The 25,588-nt window shown below is 39.7% G+C and overlaps 2 long non-coding RNA genes across 8 annotated transcripts in view; one reads left to right on the top strand and one right to left on the bottom strand.

Moving 5' to 3' along the window:
* Positions 1–10,700: 10,700 nt before the first annotated feature.
* LOC309368254 overlaps positions 10,701–25,588 on the bottom strand; it is a 237,070-nt gene continuing 222,182 nt past the window's right edge. For all 7 annotated transcript variants that reach the window (XR_014167666.1, XR_014167667.1, XR_014167668.1 and 4 more), the window contains one exon: positions 10,701–12,144. This is a non-coding gene — a long non-coding RNA (uncharacterized lncRNA). The remainder of the gene's footprint in view (positions 12,145–25,588) is intronic.
* LOC309368255 lies at positions 15,825–18,452 on the top strand. Its single transcript, XR_014167673.1, has 2 exons — positions 15,825–17,663; positions 18,237–18,452. It is a non-coding gene; the product is annotated as an uncharacterized lncRNA (long non-coding RNA).

The following is a 25,588-nucleotide window of genomic DNA, read 5'->3' on the forward strand; positions in this document are numbered from 1 at the left end:
TTCAACAAGACTGAATCTGGTTGTATCCACATACTTTTAACTTATGTGGCTTATGGGTCCACATTGAATTAAAGATGTTAACATTTATAACTAGTTCAAATAACATCTAACCAAAATCTGAAACACCTTTTGAGGAGGAATGTAATTCCTGAACAGTCATCAAGTCAATTGAATAATCTTCAACAAGTCTATCTTGCAGTCTAACCATACAGGGCTGTTGTGAAGCTAAAATGGGACAACAATTTAAAATACAATTATAAAAGGACATGGCATGTGCAGGGAACAATTTTGGGATGAGGTAGCAGAGCACTACAGATATGCTCTCCCCTTCCCACACTGCCCCTTCCTCACAGCAGCTGTTTTGAATTCCCAGTGGAGATCTGGAAGTAGAGTGTGGTATTCAGCTGAGCATTACTCAGAGTACACCCACTAAAATGAACGAAATTCAGATCATTAATTTAAATGGCTCTAACTCTGAGTAAAGCTTAAATACCACCTAAAAATTAGCTTCTCTTCATGGCTCACTCTCACTGAAGAGTGGTACAATGTAGCTTCTCTCATAATATGGTTGACTTTGGTGAGTTGGCTCAGTTTTTGGACACTTTGCTTATGAGTTCTTGAGCTAGAATTCCATTTGTTATAATAATAATAATAATAATAATAATAATAATAATAATAATAATAATCCTGTCCATGCTGAGCTGTGAAGACTGAGCGAAATAATTTTTCTTCTTCTCCATATGTTTTAGACTGGTTTTGTGTTAATATTTTACATCCTTTCATTGTGAAATAGTTGAATTAACCGTTATTATAAGAGAGAAGACAATATGCTTTGACATATTCTGTATTTGTAACTCCGGTACATTATGATTTCAGAGTTTTCCCCAGGATGTTCTCTATAAATCATCGTTCTGTTAATTTGGATTTTTAAAAGAACCAAAAAAAGAATGAAAATTATTAGCTCTTCCACTATATGTATACATCTATTTAATATGTTCAGAATGGCAACTGATTACTGTTAAATAACTGAAAATGAATTAAAGTATTGTAAAAAGTAACTGAAAGTTTAGGATTTCATTAGTTATAGCAACTGCACAAAATACATTACAATGAATTGATTTGGTGCCCATGGTATACCTACTTTCCCCCTTCTCATTTTGACTCTCCAGCTTCATATTTGTTTAAACTAACCATCCCAAAATACAGACGTGCCTTTACATTGGCTAGATGGGATGTTCTTCCCTCTGCTGTACTCGAAGGTCGTTACCAAAAGACTCCATTTGAAAAACGACTTTGCCCATGTGGAGATGGTAACACGGAAACAGTGTCCCACGTCCTTCTATCTTGCCCCCTTTACAAAGACCTAAGGAACGAGATTATTACTCCACTCATTCTCTCCAACCCCGGCTGTTCACCAGACATTACACTGTATTTTCTATTATCTGATACGGATAGTCAGATAACAGAGAAGGTCGCGAGGTACATCGAGAGAGCTGCGAAATTGAGGGCCACCATCTGAGTGACAGACTTGTTCATCTGACGGACCTCCTTTTGCTTGTTCTTTTCTTCCTTTTATCCCTATTTTCACTTTTAACTCTTGTATAGCTGTGGCCTGTTGGCTTTGCTAATAAAGTTTTGATTTGATTTGAATTGATTTGTAGATTTATTTATTTCAGTGGGTTTATATCTCATCTTTACTCTCAAGGGGAACCCAAAGTGGATAGCAAATCTATAATTTAACAATACAAAATACAATAATTACCAAAGCCACCTCTAAAATACCAATAAAAAGGTTGACTGTGAATGACCCTTGAAAGCCAAAGCAAAAATACAATCATCTATGCACGTTTACTAAAGAACAAATCTCAGTGAACTCAATGGGACTTACTTCGTGCACAGGAAACATGCACAGGATTGGGCTGCTAATAAAAAGTTAGCACTGTTTCTGGAGAAAGCTTTAGTTTATGGAGAAGACATATTTTTGATTTGTTTTGTTTTTTCGTGTTTCTTTTTTGTTTCAGGTCTCTCGATTAAAAAGAAAAAGAAAACACCAGCTAATGTTAATTATGTTGAAATATATGTTTTCAGTTGATGCACTACAAATTTTGACATAAGTGCAAACAGGAAGAAAAACGGATAAAAATGACAGCACATATAAGTAAACTGGATATCTTATTCAGTTGAAAAACTGCAGCTGGTGCAGAATTTGGTGGTCAGATTGTTGACTGGGGCAGAACCGTTCAAGCATGGAACACCAATTAAGGAATGATTGCACTGGCCACCGATTTGTTTCCAGGCTCAATTAAAAATGCTGGTTTTGTCCTATCAAGCTTTATGCAGCTGAGGACCCCCATACCTCAAGCACTGCCTCGTCTCACATGAGCCAACCTGGATTCTATGCTTGTAATCTGAGGACCTTCTCTGTGTGTCTGATTCACAGTTCAGAAGGTGGCAGTGGAAGAATGGCATACCCTCAAACTATCTTGATTTTTCTGGGACCACCATGAAAACCTAGAATCCATCAATGTTTCTTGTTTTGTTCCATAAAATCATGATTTGAAATCTTTGGCCACTTTTTCATTCATTGCAATGAAGGCTTCCCACAAACAGGAGGTGCAAGACCTGCCACCACCAATGGAAAAATCCATTGTGGTGTGGACGAGTCATTGTTTTGAGTAGAGAACAAAAGAGAAGGAGCCAGATACAAATAGTTTACTAGTGTAATAAGCTGGTGTTAATTTATTGTAGGATTCTATTCTGACTATGCTGGGGGAAATGCTCAATTCTCCATTTATATAATCTTGTATTAATAAATAATTGCCATCCATCAAGAAACTTTTAAAAGGCAAGAGAGAGAAAAACAAACCAGGAAGGAAGGAACGAAGGAAGGATGGACAAATAATACCATAAAACTGCACCTATGTGCACCTCTCACTAGGATTTTGAATATGAGAAACATCTTGCCACAAACTAGTTCCAGAAGTATACAAGCTAGTTACACAAGTGATATGAACATTAACCCAGCTAGTTTTGATTCAAATATCTACCATCTAGTTTCTTGAAAAATTCATTCAGGTAGGGGATACTGTCGATATTTGAAATCCAACCCCTGAACTGACCTTTTAAAGGAAATGCTTCCCTTAAATGAAGTATATTTTCCTTTTATGTCCCTGTTTAAATCCTACTTTAAACTTTCCTCTCATTGTATACTCTAAGCTCCACCAGTGAATTTAAATAGGGTTTCACTATATGTTTTAGTGCATTCAGGATTTCTTTGTTACAGTTCCCACCCTGCTGCATTATGTGAGTGCTGGCACGGAAGTCCAGCAGTCGGTTTGTTTTCTGCCATTAATAAAAGAATCCACTTTCTTCCAGTTCTTTGAAGAAGTTGAAAAGGCTACAAGTGAGGGAGGAGGGGATGGGGAACAGATTGCAGTGTAATCCCCCAACAAAATGCTTGTCTAGATCAGAAACCACCCTGAAGAAAATTTACGAATGCTAAGCCTACTTTTTCTGTGAGGAAGACTACAGTCAATGTACTTAGACACATACTGGGTTTTGACTAACAGTAGGGATCCCACTAGGCAAATTGAATTAAATAATAATAATAGAACCTCTTTTCCTGTCCACTCTTTGAACCAACACTATCCAATTCTTTCAGCGTCCAGTGTTTGATTAAAGGCACTATTTTGTTATATACTTTGTCAAAGCAATGTATTATGATGGGGAATCTATTAAAGTTACTAAACAAATGAGATTTGCACATTGTTAGTGCTTTTTCATAGTCCAAGCTTATTTTAAAGCAGTTGAACTCTTTCTGAAGAACAGAAGTTTTGTCTCCTGGGCCCATCACTCAGAATACAACAGATGTGAAAGTATAGCACCCAACAAAACTAGCCCTGAGTCAACAACTTGTACCAAGACACTTGAGTTTCATCGTATTTTAAAGCGAAAACTTGTGGCTTGATGCTGCACCATCATTCTGTGAACAAACAACAGCAGCATTGTGACAATATTATATTGACATTGTAGGCAGATACAATGATATATTGAATAAGGATGCAAGTTCTGGGGAAGTCAATGCAATTTACTCTCACTTATGTCAATGGGACTAATTTTGATTCAACCAAATGCATTTGTTTTTTTAATTATCTTTAGACTGAGCTGCAAACCTGTTGCTTTCAAATAAATTGTTATAAAACATCACATTTATTACAAGGGGAAGAGGAAAACAAAAGTGATTTATTTCATACACAATAGGATGGATATGCTGTTGAAGCCTGCATTGTGTCCTTATTGACTATTATTAGACGGCAATATTTAATTCCCAAATAGCAGTAACAAAAGCAAGGAAGCCAATTCTTTTTTAAAACAAACAAACAAGCAAACATTCATTCAAAAGTTCCAATACAGCTTTGTCCAATTTTAAAAGCTCATGAGATAAGATTCAAAGCAAAATCCGCAAGATCGATTCCATAAGTTTTAAACGGGGTATGAGGGTTGAAAGAGAAAGGTGAAATCATCATCTTAATATTTATTTAATTTCACATTTTTCTATATTCAACCTATTAAAATAAGCAAAAAGTGTCCTGCTAATGATGCTGACTGTTAAGCCATGCACTGATTCAGAGCAAGGGAATTATGGCACATCAAGAAAACTGTTATTGAAGAAATGTCTTGATGCACATAGATGATAAATTTAAAATGTTTCAGCAGAGTCTGTCCTAAAAGTATACTATGGAAGAAGAAGAAGAAGAAGAAGAAGAAGAAGAAGAAGAAGAAGAAGAAGAAGAAGAAGAAGAAGAATGTTGATAAGACATTGCTTATTTGCTTCTGGCATTTGGCACATTGAAAGTTGCTTGCCTTTCTTGTCCCAGTGCACTTACTGACTGCAATCATCTGTAAGGGGTTGCAATATGGCAGGGTTAATGTTACCAGCCGTCACGGCACGTTTGCGTTCTCAAATAGGGAATAATGATCTTTGGATGGAGGACACATATGTTACTCTGTTGTCATGGACTGATCATTACTTGGTTAAGTTTGACATTATGGCTGTCTGGGCACAAATGTTGATGGTCTGTCCTCAATGGCTAATGCAACCTGAGGATGTTAAGGGAATTTCTAACAGCTTTGGCCAGTAATCCTCTTGGACCTCACTGCCCGCAAAGAGGGGATGAGGTCAAGGCAACCACTCCCAAGTGCTCCAGCTGAGCTGCAGAGATGCCTCAGAGGAACTGAGGGTGATGAAGCAACAGGACGAAGCTCTGGAGTACGGGGATCATAAGACTCACAATGAATGTGACCTAACACACGTAAAAAACACATCTGCAGTCATACTCTGTGCTTGTGATGTTGTTGAAGGAAACTTACTGCACCACCACATCTACACAATGTCATTCAGCATAGCTGTTTCATGTGGCGAGATGTTTCCTGGATGTGAACTCAAGGAAACAGAACCTGGAATCCATGAAGGTCTGTTCTGAAGTGCTGTATCCATTTGCATATAAAAGCACATCCAACCAGGATGCCATAATTAACAAAGTGGCATAAGAGCATAGGAAGAGCCCCACTGCATCAGCCCAAAGGCCCATCTAGTCAAGCATGCTGTTCTCACAGTGGCCAATGAGATGCCAATTACAAGCAGGACATGAGCACATCAGCACTTTACCCACTTGTGGTCTCCAGTAACTGGTATTCAGAGGCATACTGGAGCTAGTATACAGCTAACATGGCTAGTAACCACTTATAGCCTTACCCTTCATGAAATAGTTATGGGTAGTTTTGAGACGGGTTTGGCAATCACTGCACCTTGTGAAAGTAAACTCCATAATTTAATTCCATAATTTAATTATATGAAATACTTTAATTGTGTGTTCCAGATCTTCCAACAATCAGTTTCATTGGATGCACTCGGCTTCTGGTATTATGAGACAGGAAGAAAAATTTATTTCTATCCAATAATTGTATACACCTCTTTCTTGTACCCCTTAATCACCTTTTTTTCTAAATGAAAAACCCTCAAGTGTTTTAAGCTCCCACACTGGGAAGCTGTTCCAGTCCCCCCTTTTCCAAATGTTTTCCAGCTCTACGATGCCCTTTCTGTAGTATAGCAACCGGAAGCTGAACAGCATTCCAAATGCAGTTGCACTATATATTTGCATAACAGCAATATTATATTGTCTGTTTTATTTGTGCTAATGATCCCTAACATGAAATTCAGCTTTTCCACAGCTGACGTACACTGGGTTGACATTTTTATTGAGCTATCCACCATGGCCCCAATATTTCTTTCCTGGTCAGTTATCATTTCTAACCTCATAAGCATATATGCAAAGTCAAGATTTTTTTCTCCCCAATGCATCACTTCACACTTGCTTACATGGAATCATATTTGCCATTTTAATGCCCTTTTTGGAGCTCCTCACAATCCACCTTGAACAATTTGGTTGATCAGCAAATTTGCCCATTTTAGTGTTCACTCCTATTTCTAAACCCCTTATGAGGAAATTTAAATGTTCTTGTTTTTCATTGCTATGTGTTTTAAAAGGTTTCATGGAATGGATATGTTGTTTATATCTTGTTGAGGGTTTTGTTTAAAAGCATAGTACAGAGCCTGTAAATATATAAATAAAAATTAAACATATACTTAAAACTGTCATACTAAAATGACTAGGACATAGAGTTGCTTAACTCTGGTTGGATTATATTTAATACTAGCTTATTCTTACAGTATTTGGCTTTTGCAGTGTCATAATAAGCAACTTTATATGATCCTTTTGTTTTCTAAGTAAAAAGGGAATCAAATAATGAAACAGTGGAATCCTAACCATGTCTACTGAGAAGTGACTCTAGGGACTTCAGTGGGTCTTACTCAATTGCCGCCTCCAATCCCAACCCCTCTGATTTCGGAGTAAGTCCTACAGAATGCAGTAAAACTTACTTCTGAGTAAACATGATTAGGATTGAGCTGCAAAGTGTTAATGCCTTTGAGTTTAATTAAAAACCTTCAATAAGGTTATCCTAAGCAAGTGTTGTAAATGCATTTTATATTGTGAAATATATGAAACTTGTTGTTATGACTTAAAATGACATTTGGGGAAATGCGTGCATCCATATGACAATTCAAACTTAAAGCATGATTGTCATAATAATGATAATCCAACTGAACATGACAGACACAAGATCACTTGCTATTCCCCTCATTTTTATTTTTATCGTTTGGACTGATGTTTGTTGGGAAATTGCTAAATAGCATTCAAAACTGACAGTTGATTAGAACACAATCTAGGAGGGAAGAGAAAGTCATGGAAGGGTTAAGAGATGTATGTAAAACAATGGTTTTCCTTTTTAAAATTAAAATGTACAAATAAGCTGGTATCAGGGAGACTAGGTGATCTTTCATTTCCACCGCACTGAGCACAGCTCACACCAGCAGAAGACAGCCATTAATGTATGCGTCTGGCTCAATCTGGTCTCCCAACTAGGAATTCATCAAATTGTTAATATCACTCCTTTTTTGTATGCATCACACATCATTGTGTCTCTTGGTGCTGCAAGAGGTTGCTTTTTTTATAGAGTCACTAGCTGTAGCAGGAGCTGATTATACCATATTGTACTGTACAATATTACACGAATAGAAAAAAGCATTGAAAAAGACACATATACACATAGCTATTCATGTTTACCTATAATTCATCAACAAATTTGCTGCTGATCAGCCAAATCTTTGAATTACCAAAACAAACACAAAAAAACCTTCATGCTGAACCATATGATGGATTCAGTAAATACATGACAATGTCACATGTCCTTATAGTCTTGAGTTGTATTTTGGTGTGATGGGAAAAGAAGATGTAGGTATATTTCCATTTCTGACCATGCTGAATGGCAGAAAACCCACAATGTTCCTTTTCTCTGCTGTGTGTCGTATAACGAGTGCTCACCTGAAAGGTTCTGGCAAGTTCTGACTGGGAAAAAACTCCTGCTCCTAACAATATCATTCCTGTGGAGATCTAGAAAGATCCTTAGGGATGGTTTGTATGTTACCTTCCTAATGTAGGATCATGTGTACTAATGTACTCAACAATAACCAGAGTAACAACCACAAATGTGGAAGGCCCTTCCCCCTATAGTCTGGACCCATCTTCCCAATGAGACAAGTGCCACTCACTCATCCTCAGAGCATTTTTTCACATTCCCTTGCCAGAGTTTGTGGGATCACCACACCACACTACCATATCCACACACATGGACCTGCTTCTCTATTGGAAAAGAAAGAAAGAAAGAAAGAAAGAAAGAAAGAAAGAAAGAAAGAAAGAGAAACTCCTGTGGGCAATTCCATGTGTAGCCATTGAATACTGTATCCACGGAAAGCAAGTTATTATAAAGTTCTTGTTTTTTTAAAAAATCTGTTGTGAGATGCAGTATCTACTAAGTATCTACTTTGGCTGTTATTGAAAAGATCAGCCAGTGTTCCATCCATTTATTACTCAGTGATATAACACATGCTTTGAGTGCAAGTAGGAACCCTGGCAAAGAAAAGATCAGAAGTACCCAAACTCTGCTTGATTTATTCCTTCATTTTCCAGGAACATATGAACATAGGAAATATAGTGTCAGAAAATTGGTCCATCTAGCTTAGTATCATCTACACTGACCAGTAGCAGCTTGGCAGCATTTCAGCCTGGAGTGGTTTCTAGCCCTACATAATAATAATAATAATAATAATAATAATAATAATAATAATAATAATAATAATAAAAATTTATTTATATCCCGCCCTCCCCAGCCGAAGCTGGGCTCAGGGCGGCTAACAACAATCAAAATAATCCAACATTCTAAAAACATTCATTATAAAATTAATTAAAATCAAATTAAAATCAAATTGATGGCAACCAATTAAGCAAAATTCTGTGCAGATTGCCAGAGGAGGGGGTCAGGCTGCGCCCTGACCAAAGGCCTGGTGGAACAGCTCTGTCTTGCAGGCCCTGCGGAAAGATGTCTGGTCCCGCAGGGCCCTAGTCTCTTGAGACAGAGCGTTCCACCAGGTTGGAGCCGCGGCCGAGAAAGCCCTGGCTCTAGTTGAGGCCAGCCTAACCTCTCTGTGGCCTGGGATCTTCAGGATGTTTTTATTTGCAGACCGTAAATTTCTCTGTGGGACATACCAGGAGAGGCGGTCCCGTAGGTACGAGGGTCCTAGGCCGTATAGAGACTTTAGGACTTGGAACCTGGGGGTTTCTGCATGCAAAGCAGATGTTCTATCACTGAGCTATAGCCCTTCCCCATGTCTTAACCTCCGCTCTGCTAATCTGGCACAAGAAAACTTGGAAGCCTCATTATCACCTCCTTCACATGCTAGAGGAAGGGAGGTCCCTAAAAGACTCAATAACTTTGGCAAATAATTATAGCTCTTTCTTTGAAAAAAATGTCCTGGATGTCCATTCCTACCACCCACCCATCTCCAATTTCTCCTCTTTTACACCACTGGACATCATATGCTGCAACTTATTTATTCTTATGTAAGAACAAAGAAAATTGCCTTACGCCAGGGTCAGAACATTGGTTAGCACTGCAATGACTGGCAGCTCTCCAGTCTTTTCCAAATCTACCTAGATGCCAGGGGCTGAACCCAAGACCTTTTGCACATACATGTGCTCTCCACAGAGCCCATTCTTAATGAACTTCACTCTTTGGCTCACACTGGAGGACAACTCAGCTAGACTTATTTTGACCTGAAACAATGGTTATTCTCAATAAACCTATGACCACCATATTGAATTTATGCTCCTGTATTCCTTCAGAAGTGGGTAGAGCAACTGTTTGTGCAAATGTAACATCAACTGGTTTCATATAGTAGTATTATGGATTTTACTGGGCCAAAATCAAACCAGCAGAGGTTGCATGGGAGCAATGATAGATTATAAAGATTTCTGCCCTTCCATTTATCCTATTGTAACTGGAAAATCTTCATTCAAGTGAAATATATACATTATTTCACCTTTAATTGGTATGTGTCAAAATGAGCACCACACATTTATTATGATGAACTGGTTTTGCCTCCAATACTATTTATTTGGAGACATCTTTCTGATCACATACATAGTCCTTTAGTTTAATACTGCTAGATCACAGCTGGATCAAGTATATAAACATGTGATTAAAAAAGAATTTGCAAAAACGTATTGTTGCCCAAAAATGAATGTGCCACGCCTTTGCCAAAAATGTGTTTCCTTGGAGGGGAGGGAACAAGACCCTATTTATTTATAACTTTTGGGGTGGTGACTTTTTTAAAAAAATGACTATACAATTATTCTGCAGTATAAGAACAATGTATTGTAATAACAGTGTTGATGCTGACAGTACAACAGTTCCTCCCACACACTGGGGGCAGGGGGGTGGGAAATCAGCTGTAGCTGGAATATAATCCAAAATGGGGAATTGTTTGAATGCTTGTGATGTGCAATGCCTTTGTTTCAGACTGCAAAGTTTGAATTTTTCACAGTAGAGGATGGGAAAGATAATACAGGAAATTGAAAAAGCCTCAAGGACTATATGGAAATGAAAGCTGTATGTGAAGAAATCAATCCCAGTATATTTTAGCTCTTTTCAGTGCTATGCTAACAACTTGTAAAGCATCTATGTCTTTGCAGAACAAAACTGTCTTAACAAATTTTGAGTTAAATAATCACAAGGGAAAACAATACATTTGATATTAGCTTTATGTTATAGTAAAACTATGGAAGTGCTATAGAATGCTGAAATGCTGGTTACAATTAAAGAAACAGAGATGAGAGCATTTAAAACATTGGAACAAAATGACAGGACAGGCAAACACCTATCTATACACTTGCACCAAAACTTTATAGGTGGGAGGTTTGCTAGGCCTCAGTGTGGAAATGGCAAATGAGTCAAGCACAGTTTCATTATCTAATCACAGGGATGCTTTATTCTCCAGCACTTGAATGAAGGCCCAACATTAATTCAAAACATTAAAGAGTACAGTACAGCTGTTTGAATATATGAACCTGTAACACAGCACGTTACCATCTCTATTCTGCACAATGCATTTCTCTGTGGGCCAAAACATCACATACCTCCCCCATCAACAAATATCTCTTTTTATGCTGCTAATACCGTGGAAAGTTAATCATTAAAGTCCAAAGTTGCTGGTTCCCCTCCGCCTAGGTCCCAAGAGCCTGACTTGTGATTGTTACTAAAAAACCTCACAAGTTAGGGTCTCAGGGACTAGGAAAAGTCCAATAAGATCCAGTCGAATTCTTCTTCAATTAATCAGATTGGGCTTTGTTGTTGTTTTAGAAAGTATCTCTTTCAGCAAGTGCGGAAGATATAACAAAAAGAGGCAACACTAACACTGACAAAACAGACCTTCAGTTGCATGAGCAAGATATTATTGAGATTTATTTATTTATTTAATAAACCCTCCCATTTATAAAGGCTATCAAAGTTGTGCATGCAAAAGAAGTAAGAACAGGAAGCTAAAAGCAGGTTACATCTGTTTCAAACAGACTTTTAAACACTCTCCTATTTTTCCCAGTGGCTTAGACAAAGATTAAACAGTTCAGCATTATATCTTCACTACCATATTTACAGTGGGCCCTAAAACATTCTGCACCTTAAAGCCATTTTAGACCAAGAATGCCCTTTGGGTATCACTTATGTTTTCCCCCTTCTTTCTTTTATTGAATATGTATCTCTCTACTAATATGAAAAAGCACCTGACTTTTGAATGCAGATTTACTTTCCACATCCTAAACTGCAGAACACAATGACTTTGAGCTAACTTGTCATTCTTGGTCCCGAGTCGGTTGAACCACGTTTGAACTTTCAAAAAATATTCTTCATTAGCAGGCGGGAAAGAAGATATTTTCCCCAATCACTTTTTGCTTTTAAAGTCCAAGACTTTTAATGGCACAACAACAATGCGGAAAAGATTCACTCTCTCTCCTTCGGCATCTGAGTCTCAATTGTAGAATGGAAAAGAAAATGTCTACTTTTAGGAACAGATCCATGATGTTCGGCAGATGAACCCAGAGCCAAAGAATCAGCAGCCATAAAGATCCTGGCCACTGAGGCAGAGACTGGTGTATATAACTCATTCCTGTCTTTCTTCATGATGCAGCTCAGCTTTAAAGGGAAAAAGAAAGTGGAGAGAGAAAACAACAGTAATCAAAATAATTAGTATCTCAAGTTGCAGAACAAGCTGATAAACTACACACAAAAAAATAACTGGAAGAAAATATTTATTAATTGACACCCCCTCCTTCCTAGGTAGTTTCATTATCCCTTGCCCCTCACCCCATTTAACGGAATGTCACTTCTAGATTCAGTACATGTTGGAGTACTTTAAATATTTTGATCGAGGAAAGAATATCATGTCACAATCAAACCCTTTCTTTGTCATTTGCTCTGCAGTAGACTTCGAACTGTTATGCCTCAGGCACGAAAGAGTTAAACAAATCACCAGAAGCCCCGTAATTTTTAGACATTTGGGGAAAAAATTAATTATCATGCTTTTTGTTAGAACTGTAAGATGATTTTCCAAAGCAATTTTTGACCATAGCTTCCAAACCAAGAAATTAGGAAGAAAAATCTAGCCCCTCTGTAAATATGACATTAACATAATTACACCGCCCCCCCATCACATAGACCCATCCTCCTTAGGGAATACATCTGATGCTCAGTAGATGGAAATCAGTCAGATTTCAGCTGCTCTCCAACGTACCTTTGCTTCTCACTGACTGACTGGGTTTTACCTCCCATGAATATGCGCGCGCGCTCGCGGGCGCGCGCACACACACACACTCAGACGGACATGCTCACTTACATACACTCAGACAGACATGCACACGCAGCTGCACAGACAAAACACGCACACACACGCGCGCACACAAAGGCAAGGCGAAACGTCGGATGCTGACTCAGAGCGGCTGCATGTGGAGGGGGTGGCAGCGGCTGGATTTTTCCCTGCACTCGTCATTTACATTAACTCTCTCTCCAGCATCCGCCCTCTGCCAGACCTGCTGGGCTGCAATATTTGCATGACGCTGTGACTCCAGCCTTGCGGGTCAAATGTTGCAAGAGGAAGGAAGGAAGGAAGGAGGAGAAGGGGGGAAAAGAAGCAGCAGCAGCAGCCCCAGTTCACTCATAAGAAATGCCTTCATTTCTTCTAAACAGGTCCCTCTTCTTATTTTTCCCACCTTTCTACTTCCTCTGTAGCTGTATCTCAGTTGTTTGACATCTTTCCGGAAGAAAATGTCTTGAGCTGCAATAAGCCAGGAGCCTGACGGTCCTCCCCTCCCCTCCCCGTCCTATTCCCACCCCTTTCTCCCCCCTAATCAATAAGACAGATCTCCAAATGCAGTTGTGGAAACAGACTGTGCACAGACGTTCATCCTCGGTCTTCTGCCTCAGGAAGAGCAGACAAGCTCGGCTCACACACACACACGTGATGTAAGGAGAAATAATGCCAGCAATTCTTTAACAGACTTAGAATTTATTCTACGCCTTCATTCTCCCCCCACCCGCCGCCTTTCCCCTGTGCTGAATTCATGAGTGGAAACGATTCTTCCAGTGTGCACATCACCTCTCTCCCAAGCTACAAGGTTGCAACATTTCATCTCGGTATTTTAAACAAAACTAATGAAAATTAATAATTTTCATCCTAATGAGAATCTCTGCATTAAAAAAAATAGAAAAAAACGAGTCAGGCTGTCACCTAATAGGAATGGTGATTTATTCCCCCGCCCGTCCAAATTACTGCCTGATTCCGAGTCACTAATATGATGATAAAGCAGAAAGCTTCTGGGTTTAAAATCTGTAATAGGAAGGGGCAGTTCTAGACTTCAAAAAACAAAGTGACTGAGTGTCTGTCTCTGTGTGTGTATGTGAGAGAGAGGGAGGGAGGGAGGGAGAAAGAGAACAAAAGAATAACAGCTATACTGTATTGCACAAAAGCACTACAACGGTGCAGGCTTTTTTATTCTAGCATTATTTATCATTGTATATCTATCCACATACATATGGAGATATTTGACCACAGATATTCTGTAAATCTCAGCAAAAGGTTTACTAGCTGAGATGCAGAAAATGTGTGCCATGCTAGTTTCATAATGCGGTTATTTAATGTGCTTTGACTTGCTCTGTCTTAACACTTGGTAAGTTTTAAATATGTGTTGTGCACTTAGTTCTGTGAAAAAGGAACACTATGTCAATATGATTTAAAGTACAGAATTCATGTAAGAAACAGAGTACAGTACTCTGTCCCCAAGAGGGAAAAGTCTCTCAGCTTTCAGCAAACAGGCAGATCCCAGCATGCAGTGCCAACTAAAGTAGGGACTGGGCAAGCTAAGTGGACAGGCAGCATGAAGGGCCTCAATCTGCACAACATTCATATTAAAATACAAAAAACTACAACAGAGAAAAGAAGCAAGTGTTAGTATATGACCCCTAAAGAAGATTGTGCATCAATTAATACCATCAAAACTTTTAACCCCTACCCCAAGAAAGATAGTTAAAAAGCAGTTCCCCAGAGTGGCTGGGAAAACCCAGCCAGATGGGTGGGGTAAAATAAAACAACAACAACAACAACTGACAAAAAGCCAGGCTAGACCAGAAAAAATTGCAAGGCATAAAACAACACCAGACGTAGCCCAACAAATGAAGGACTGAAATCAGATTTGGAAAACTGATAAAAATGACAGGATTATGGCATTCAATTAACTGGTTTACTTTTTTATTTTTTTAAAAATGACAACACCTACAGTGTGACTATGTACTGCTATCAACTGTCTGTGACCTATACTGACTTCCTAGAGCTGCGCATATAGTAGATTGGCCATTTACCTCTATTGCAAACCTATAGATGTTTACTCAGAATTAAGCCTTAGTGTGACAGTGGGGCTTATTCCTAGGCACATTGGTAGGAATAATCCTCACGGAACACACGGAGACTTCCTTGCATCGAATTGAGCTTGTGGGTCTACTTTTGCTAGAATTCATCATTATTATTTTTTACTTTACTTTTATTACTACTTTCTTTTTTGGTTGCTCCTTCCAGCATCTTTGGTCTGCCCCTTTTCTTACCCCAGTAAACTGCTGTATTGCTGTCAAGGGGCGGGGCAGGTTACTATGTTTACAAGTGAGTGGTGTGTCCTGCAAACTACAAGATATCTCAACTCATCAGTGGTTAAAAATATTCATCTACAGAGTATTTAGAAGCACTTGAATAAAAAGCAGGAAGCAAACAAGGAAGAAAATGGCTAAACATTTTGTAATTTTATACTTGGGCTGTGACTTGGGAGAATATCCAGGTTCAAGTGCTCAGGACTTCATCTGGGGGCACCTTTAGAGCCAGTGGGGAATGCAGACTAGATTAAATCAATAGCTGAGATGTCGTAATCAATCAGCTCAATTACAGCTGTCACAGACCCAGGTTTAAGGTTTTTCCCGATTCCAGTTTTCTAATAATTAACCCTTGGTCATCCCTAAGTGCTCAGTCACCTTACTTTATAAAGGGGAGCACAAGCAGGCTTTTTTCTTTTTTAAGTTTTGCTAATAATGTTGCCATGAAATTGTGGTGAACTAGTAATGTTGAGTTAACACACCTTCTTTCCCATATTTATCTTCATTTATATAGATATGACTGTGATTATGCCTGTGGAAAAGCCAGGGTGGATCAAAGAATGTTGCTAACATTAAACAGCAATTTCTTTGAAGATTACAAATGTGAAGGGAATTGCAGAATTAGACTGGAGCCAGTCACTGCTCTCTATTGAACATGTATAAAATAATATTTCCTTCTAACTTTCATCCACTTTGTGCAGGACTTCGACACAAGGACATCCACATGTTCTACCCAAGAATGTTTGACTGAGCAACTTAGTTGAAAAATATACTCCCAACCATTAAACATTTGGGAATCTGTTCAGTTCATAAGTCACAGCATCTCTGCTTAAAGACTCTGGTAAATAACAGTAGTGTTTGTTTTTCACTGAATATTCCTTTCAGAAGAAAATAAATAAATAAACAAACCCTACAGTTCCCTTTGTACATCCATGGCAAGTATATTTTATGTTATGAACCCCTAGGGGGAAAGATGAACCTTTAGATATTACAGGAGATTCAGCACATGATGGCCATATTTCATGATCACATTTAATGTTGTGGGAAGTAATTGTGGGTATTATTGGTGGACAGAAATACAAAAAAATTCTTTGCATGCATTTCTACCTTTGCTATATAAATGCTGTCATATTCTTAGTGAGGAAAACAAATCTCAGATGGGATCATGGTGCATATGCAGTACATTGAACAAATTATTTCTATTAACTCAACTTCTTCCATCATTATGTCTTGTCCTTCACAAGCCTCTTAATTAAACTCCCCTCATACATCCACAAAGCAATGGAACTGATTTTAAGACCATACCTGCACTAGGATGCTGGTACAATGGGTTGGATCCAGGCTATATAAGACAATGGGTTAGCTCCAGACTAAGACATGCTTAGTGTGGATACACTGAAATCAATAGTCAGTCATGACTGACCATATCTAAGCCTGGATTCGGGCCTTTCATGTCTAAGCATTGGGCCAATGGGGTAGCAATGGCCAGTGGACACTGAAATGAATAGAAAAATAGCACTGGAAGCCTTCCATTGTATGGTTGTCTCATTGGGTTTCAATGAACTTACCCCCCCCCCTTGATTGTGGCTAATATCATGAAGGGCTAAGGCCCAGGAAAGTATGGATAGGATTGCAGCCTAACTGAAATAAATTGCACCAAAGTGATAGGATTTAAAGATACACACACACACTCTCTCTGTCTCTCTGTGTACATACATACATACATATTCTTAGACATGGTATTCTTGAACTGTGGCTTATATACAGACAATACTGCCTGAAATAAGCTGCAAACTATGTACATTTATTGGGATTAAATTCATGATTTCAATGGCACTTATTTACAAATAAACATGGTTAGGAACATGGCTGAAAAACTGTTTTATTGCTCTATTGACAGCAAATAGGATTACATAAGTGCAAATGTCTGTGGTAATTATTCTATGCCGGGTGTGTGTCTGTGTGGAGTTCATGTAAGGTAGTAAGAAAACTGTGTGTTTAGAAAATATTCATTTACCAAGTAGCACATTCAGTTTCACAGTTACAAATTAGTCTAGATTGACAACATGACTGCTAGCATATGACCACTAGCAAATGAGTTCAGTTTCATATCCTTGCTACTGAGAGTGGTAGGAGACAGAGAATGAATCTATGGTCCTGTCCTTTAGAGGTTAAGGGGTGGGGGGAAATAGCATTTCAATGAGATGAGTATGAATTTCATAAAGATGATGAAAAACTTAACAGGCACACCATTCAGCTTGTCGAACAGCATGACATATGTAAGCCTCAAAATTGTTCTCATCATCCACAAGGGGACAGCACTGGCTGCCAGACTAGAAACACAGTTTCCACCAGAAGAGGCAAAATGAGAGCAGCCATTGCTGCAGCTACCAAAACAGAGGTGATATTCCATCTCTTCTTTGAAATGGGGGTCTAGAAAGAAGGAGTGACAAAGACCTCGAGATAGAAGGCTGTCAGGTGCCAGAATACATGAAACCGTGGGATAGGCTTTAAATTTGAAGGTTATGTGCAATTATCTTTTTTCTTTCTTTCCCGGTTTTGAAGAAATAAATACCATAGCAAAGAAAGTAAAGCATGAGAAAAATGCATTATCTTGGAGCTGAAGACTGGGGGTTTCTTTAGAAAGGAAATTATAAATGTGAGATCTTTGGCTTTTGAGAATATGTATGCTTTGAAAGACTTTCATAGTAGAAATTATGCAGGGCCAGTACAAATAAACTGATGGCAAGAGACACTGAGTACATATAGTATTTTACTTTTGTAGTCTGCTTTTAAGAAGCTATGTAGAAATAAATATTAATTTAAAAAGATGTCTATATTACCTTTATGAGGATCAAATAGAGATTTATAATTTAGAAAGAGTGAGTCATTAAATGTGTATGCATGCTAATTCGTTGCCTAACTGTTCTTAAAATGCATCATTATTCTGCGGAACAAGGTAATGCATGCTTTGAAAGAATCATGGCTTGAGATAACTGAGGGGGAAAATTTGTTCAGTTTGCCCATGTTGATACTTTTGTCCTACTCCTATTCTTCTCTTGTGTTCTCTGATTTTTCTATCTTTACCGTTGCAGGTTAAACATGCACACAACACACTCAAGTCATATGAAATTGTGGAGATGAAACATAACAGAAAACAATTGTTCAAACAGGTATATCAGTGATCTAACAACTCTGTACATGTGTGGAAGAAAATTTTTCACACAAGAGGAAGCTGTTTTACTACATTTTTCCTTTTGTTTTCTTTCAATTAGCACAGCTCAAATAAACGTAGTCTAAATTACTTTAAACATCACTGTGTTAATTCTTGTTTAATACCAACATATGCAAATTAAAGGATCCAACATTATTTGTGACAATCTTAATCTCCCAACCAACCAAAAGACAACCTTGAATGCTTTTGTTAAACAACATTCTATTGAGGTGAAATGGTGTGCTAGCTTTGAATGTTTTTATGTATTCTCTTTTCATTGTTCAATGCATATATATATATTCTTCTTTGATTATTTTAAATCTCATCTGAAAAAATGGCATGATACAGAAACATGATACAATATATCAATAATAAAGAAATTGATTGTTTAATGAGGATGGAAAACATCAGTGTTTACTTTGTACTTGAAATGAATTATTGCTGATCATAATGCTATTGCATAAATTTCAGCAGTAGAATATATTTATAAAATGCTTTATTATTCCTTTGTCTCTTTAACAGCCCTAACTTTCATATACTAAAAATGTCTGCTGCAGTATTTTCTGAGAATGTAGTACAGCAAGTTGTCAGGCAAAGACGGTTCCTTCTTTTACATGTTTTGAACAAAGGTTTCTCTAACCTTTGTATATTTCTTATTTGTTTCCACTTCCTTACAAAATTCAAAAGCATGAGGTTGTATAGGGACTATTTGATAATGCTGGTGCTGCAGTGAAGACAGGTATGCTCACAAGAAGCTTACAAAGGAAGGGTGAGCGATTATGGTGTTTCTGTATTCAGAAACATCTGCATGATCCATCTCCAAAAGCAGCAAAATGCCATCTTATTTGTGAGGGTAGAAGCACAAATATTTTACAAACAATGCTCTGTAAGGGCGGAAAAACTCAAGATTGTAATCACAATATGGCTTTGTTAGAAGGCTAGTTCCTTTACTAAGACCAAGGGAATGCTTTAAACAATCATACATAATGTTTTAGGTATTAAGTACATGCATAAAATTAATATTTCAAACCTTTCTACACAGTGAAGGTTAAAGCCCATCCTGCATTCTCATGGTTTACTCTCTTTTCCCTTTCAATCAATTCCATTGATTTTAAGGGTCAGAGGCTATACCTTCATTGATCAAAGAAACAGCCTGACACAGCGAAAGAGTCTGCCAATTCCAGACAGATCAATCACACCTTTGTCTGCTTTTGATACATTATGGTTATTTATTCTGCATCTCCATGGTTTTCTGTCACACGGTTCTTAATGCAATAATGCTACTGAGGAAAATAAAAGGGGAAATATTCCATTAACAATATTGTAAGCGCTTTTCTGGTCTTTCTTAGGGTGGTTTACAATGGAACTTGGCCAGCATGCTGGATTTCATTTTTGACTTGGAACAGAGCTCTTGTGCTGGTATTTAACTCTCCTTAACATCAGCATTTTGCAGGAGTCAGTGAAGGATAAAAGATAGCCTTTGGAAAAGAGCTGTGTAAAATGTATTTTGAAAAGTAATTAGGTTCGATAGAATAACAGTTGCAACATACAATTACAATCATTGTTTTCAATATTTATTTGGGCACTTATTTTTGAAATATGCCTTATTGGTTAAAATGTAAATCCAATCAACCCCCAGCCACTGACAGCTTTATCGCTGTAAAATGAAACTAATTGTCTCCGTGTAATAATTGTTATAAAACAGCACCAAACAGATTATTAGAGGAAACAAAATCTGCTGTATTCCACATCTGTTGCAGTAAGAACTACAAGGCTTCAAATTATGCACACCCTTTTCAGTGCATTTTTCCACACTCATAATTAAGTTAAATGCATATTTATAGCATTATGAAATGTTTTAATTTGTGAGACAGTACACGTTTCAAGGTAACTGTTTTGGAGGTAGGAAGGGTGTTCCAGGAGGGTAAATGCAGTGGTACCTCGGGTTAAGTACTTAATTCGTTCCTGAGGTCCGCTCTTAAACTGAAACTGTTCTTAACCTGAAGCACCACTTTAGCTAATGGGGCCTCCTGCTGCCGTCGCAGCATGATTTCTGTTCTTATCCTGAAGCAAAGTTCTTAACCTGAAGCACGGTTTCTGGTTAGCAGAGTCTGTAACCTGAAGCGTATGTAACCTGAAGCGTATGTAACCCGAGGCAGTGGCGTAGCGTGGGTTGTCAGCACCAGGGGCAAGGCAAGTAATTTGCACTCCCTAACCCGTGGATTTGCGCCCCCTAACCCGTGGATTTGCACGCCCTAACCCTAACCCCCAGATGTTGCGCCCGGTGCAGCTGGCCCCACTGCACCCCCCACGCTACGCCACTGACCCGAGGTACCACTGTATACTGCTTTCTCAATATGCTGCTTGGGTAATTAGTTTTCAAAAGAATATAAGCAGTTAGTATAACTGTATATATAATTATGCATGAGATTCTAGTTCAGTAAATGGCATGATGACCCCAAGTTAATTAGAGCCAAGATTTCATAGCCAAATTACAAAGCCGCGCCCTATAAAGTTGCCACTGGCTTCAGCCTTCCATCGTAGTTTTCTTTTGGGATGGTGCCTTTACATAGCCATGTAGACACACATAACTCGTAATATAAAAACATGACGCTCAACATTATTTCCTGACACAAGGTGCACATTAGTGAACACACTGGAATGTATCAGGTCTACAGCTGCCACAATACTTGTATATAAAAAAGAACAAATGGAACACAAATCTTGAACATAAAGCCATAAGAAGGGTATCAGTTTGACACAGCTTCTGCCTATAACTCTAGGTATGTCAAAGATGCATTTGGCACACTTAAGAGTTAAACTGGCAGAAATGGTCTCCCACTGATAAACTACAAAGTCCAAAAAGACAGAAAGTCTGCTGACACTCTCAAAGGCAGAAGACCTTTTAAACATTTGCAGGCTGACAACAGCATTCTAAAACATGCAGTTTCTTGTGAAGAAATAAAACTGAATGTACAACATTTTAGGGAAGTTTTGAATAAGCCTATTTGTCCAGCTTACTTTGCAACGGCTGTGTATAAAACAGCACTATAAACACTTTCATTCCCTACACAAGGGCTAAACAAAGAGTCTTCTTTTAGCCATTTAATCTGGTAATTTATTTTTTCAACCATCACATAAATCGAAACACAGCTGTAACCAATGACTTGCAGATTCACTTCCCTGCCAGCTGGATTTTGTTCTGCTGAAGCAGCAAGATTTTTACATTGTTCACTTCTGTGCATCTGGAGAAATCACTAAGGATCAAAGGTGACTAGAAAAGCTCTTTAAATAAACTCAACCAACAGTGAAGATCAGCTTCAATGCCTGCAGAATCTACATATAATGGCACGAATCATCCCTTGTTTTGTCAAAATCAGAATCTCTCCCTCTGGAAACTGAAATAATCTGAAATATAGTGTTATACTTTTAAGAGGGTGAAAATGCAGCTGTCACTTCTAGTTCAAGCTGCTGTTTCCTGAGAGTTTTAGTTTCCTCCACATTCAAGTTTTGCAAATTTCGTACTCACAGTTGAGTATTTTCTAAAATATTTTTATCTTGGTAGAAAATCCTTAAAACGAATTCTGGCTACCAATATCAGCATTTCTGGGTTACAGATAAGTTTTATTTTCCCAACTCTTTCATATAGCGGCAGACTAGAGGTGGGCACTTTACTAGGGACTGGGACCCCCAAGGCAAGCCATTTTAATGAAGTAGTTCAAACAGGCAGACACTTGTGTGGTGCAGTTTTTTCATGTGATTGAACTATTTGGTGGTGAACTGTGTGAAAGAGGGACGCACCAATCCATTAACTGCCACAAATGAGGGGCAGCTCAGGGTCAGAGGAGAGGAGAAAATAATTTGGGCATAAACTGAGCTGAAGCCAAATTTGCAAAATACCACAATTTGGCTGTTTCATTTCCTAATTTGAACAAATTGTTTGACTGATTTTTTAGAGTCAACCTGGGAGACCTTTTTTGACTGAAGAGCAGGGTAAAAATCCTTCAAATAAATAATCTGCTTTTTGAAATCAAAATTTGACTACTTGGGGGTGAGGCAATGAATGTAATAAAAAAACATGGGCAGCATTCAGCTAAGTTGTTGTGTGTCAGACATTTTCTTGTCTCCTCTCCCTATGCCCCTACGATCTGCTCTGGAGGGGTGGGGAAACAATAATGTGTTTAGGGGGCACAGGGGCACACAGGAGACGGGGGGAAACAGAGGCATAATGGCCACCTTAAATGTAACCATGTTGCAAGGTGCTTTACATGATTGGCTTGCCCTGTGAAATCACTTTCCACATAGTTACCGTATTTCTCGCTCCATAAGATGCACCTGCCCATAAGACACACCTAGTTTTTAGAGAAGGAAAACAAGAAAAAAATATTTTGAATGAAACAGTGGCTGTATGATTTTTGTGGTTCATGCTGTGGCCACAGACATGTGATTTGACGGTGAGTTTGGGGTGTTGTTGTTTAGTCGTTTAGTCGTGTCCGACTCTTCGTGACCCCATGGACCAGAGAACGCCAGGCACCTCTGTCCTAAGCCAGGCACCTCTGTCCTGAGTTTGGGGTAGCCCAATGCAAAAATCCTGAGAATCCATGTGGATCCATGCTTTGTAACCAAAGCAACCCCACGCAATAGTGGGTGCATGATTTTTTTGGTGCAGGCTGGTTAGAACGCGCCTTGAACATAAAATGTGTTAAACCCAATACATAACAGAATGAAAACAACTTTTCTGCTTGTATATGTTGATAATGACAACCCGGCCTGGGCAGGCCACAGCCTGGGCAGGCCGGGTCGTCCTCTTATATACCTGCTGGGATTGACAAGGCATCTGACCCTCACCTGAATCTCATAGCTCTCCTGTAGCTGCCTGTGATTAGTTATCATTAACTCTTGGGAGGGGGGAATTACCATCACACATCATGTGCATGGAAGTTGCCAAACCAAATAACCAACTAGAAGGATTACTGTTAATAGCACCAGTTTTCCTATAACTTGATATTGATGGATAGTTTTGATGAACTGGAAAAGCATTTTTAGTTTGCTTTCTGTTGCCACCCTGGAAGTTTTCTTTATTAGTGCCACTTTGTTTTGTACAATTCCTTGCAAATGAAGGTGTTAAATGTTTGGAAAAAGTCAGAAGCCCAAGGCAGTGACTGGACAACACAATAATGAACCAGAGCATGAACTGACCGTTGACAGTTGAAAGTGCATGTACTTACTTGCCATTAGAACGTTAGTCTACCAACGCTTATACGATTGGTTAGAACGCGCCTTATAACATAAAATGCATTAAACCCAATACATAACACTCCTCTCCCCAACTTCCTAACAAAAGGAACAAACATAGTCATTAAGGTGTGCCGGCCTTTTCCGCTCCCACTGGGACTGTTGTGGTTCCTGTGCCCGAGTGGGTGACCCAGGAGGTTCCTCCGGTACCCGCAGTCCGAGTGGGGCAGTCAGCGAGGCCAGCTCTGAAGGGGTCTCTGGCGATGGAGCCACTGAGGATAACTGGGGTAACTCAGTCACCAGCAACCCATCTGGTTCCCACCCTGGCCTGGGCACAGAATCTCCCAAAGTACCCATTTCTCTGTCCTCTGATTCTGCTTGAAGTTCTGTGTTCAGAGGTGCCCCGGCTCTGATTGGTCGAGGTGTCTCTTCCAAACCAGTCCCCCCTCCAACCCTACCCCGTAGGAAACCGGACCTGTACAGAAGGCAACGATACCAGGGACCCAACCCTGTCCAGGTCCATAGTTTCGGAAGTAAACAGTGTTCCCCGAGGAGAACCCTCTTGGAGCCCCCCCCCCCCGTACCAAAGTGGATGGCTGTTGCTCAAGAGCCTGGTCGGGGTGCACACGATCAAGGAGGGTAGTGAGCCTCCTCCCCATAAGCAACTCCGCTGGGCTCTGGCCGGTCACTGTGCTTGGGGTGATGTGTTGGGCCAATAAGAACTCCGCTAACTGGAGAGTCCAGTCTCCATGCACTATGCGCCTAAGCGCATCTTTGGTAGTATGGACCATGCGTTCAGCTTGGCCGTTAGTGGCCAGCTGAAAAGGAGCAGAACGAATGTGGTGGATTCCATTCTTGGTTACAAATTCTTTGAATTCCACCAAAGTAAAAGAGGTCCCATGATCACTCACCAGTGTGTCTGGCAAGCCATGTGTCGCAAATAGCTTCCTGAGCGCGTTTATAGTCACTCTAGCAGACACGGTTGAGGTCGGCACCACTTCGAGCCACTTGGACTCAGAATCGACCACTATTAGGAAGTGTTGGCCCTGAAAAGGCCCCGCGAAATCCACATGCACCCGGGACCATGGGGACTGTGTGGACTCCCAGGACTGTACTGGTGCCTTGGGTGGATCCATCCGGGAGACCTGGCAGGGCTCACGTTTCACCCAGCCCTCTATCTCCGCATCTATGACTGACCACCACACATAGCTATGGGCCAATGCCTTCATCCAGACGATCCCTGGGTGAGACACATGTGCAGCCCTTCTAAGACTTTTATCCTTAATGGGGGGGGGAGATTATGACACGGCTACTGCATAACACGCACCCTCGGGGAGTAGACAGCTCGTCTTTGCGGGCTGTGTAGAATGAAAATTCAGGACCCGGCTTCCTAGTCTGAGACACAGGACAACAGCCTATCCTTCGCCGTTGTGGCGGCAATGTCCTTCACATGCAAGGGCTAGTCCGGTAAGTCTTCCAGCCGCAGGATCTGGTGGGAAGGAGCATGGTCAGGGCCGCTCTCCGACAACAGCAAGCGGCTGAGTGCATCTGCGTGACCCATGGCTTTCCCGGGTCAGTGCTGTAGAGAGTATTGGTAACCGGCCAGGAAAATGGACCAGCGCAATACTCATGGCGAAAGCATCTGGGGTGTCTGGCGGTCTTGTGCAAAGAGTCCCAGGAGTGGCTTGTGGTCGATAATGAAAGTGAAAGGCCAACCATAAAGGAAGTCATGAAACTTTTTGACTTCCTTAACTATTGTCAAACCCTGTCAATCTGGGAGTAGTTGCGCTCCGCCGATGTGAGAAGAAGAAGAAGTAAGCCACTGGGACTTCCCTCCTGTCTGGAAGCTGGTGGCCCAGTACTGTGCCCACTCCATAAGGTGAAGGGTCGCAAGCCAGCACCACTGGGAGCTTTTCATTGAAGTGTACCAACACTGAGTTGGACACAAGCAAGTCTTTGACCCCTCGGAACACCTTGGCCTGTCGAGGGCCCCAGACC

Source organism: Podarcis melisellensis, assembly GCF_964234715.1.
Source record: "Podarcis melisellensis genome assembly, chromosome: 4".
Classification (NCBI taxonomy): domain Eukaryota; kingdom Metazoa; phylum Chordata; class Lepidosauria; order Squamata; family Lacertidae; genus Podarcis; species Podarcis melisellensis.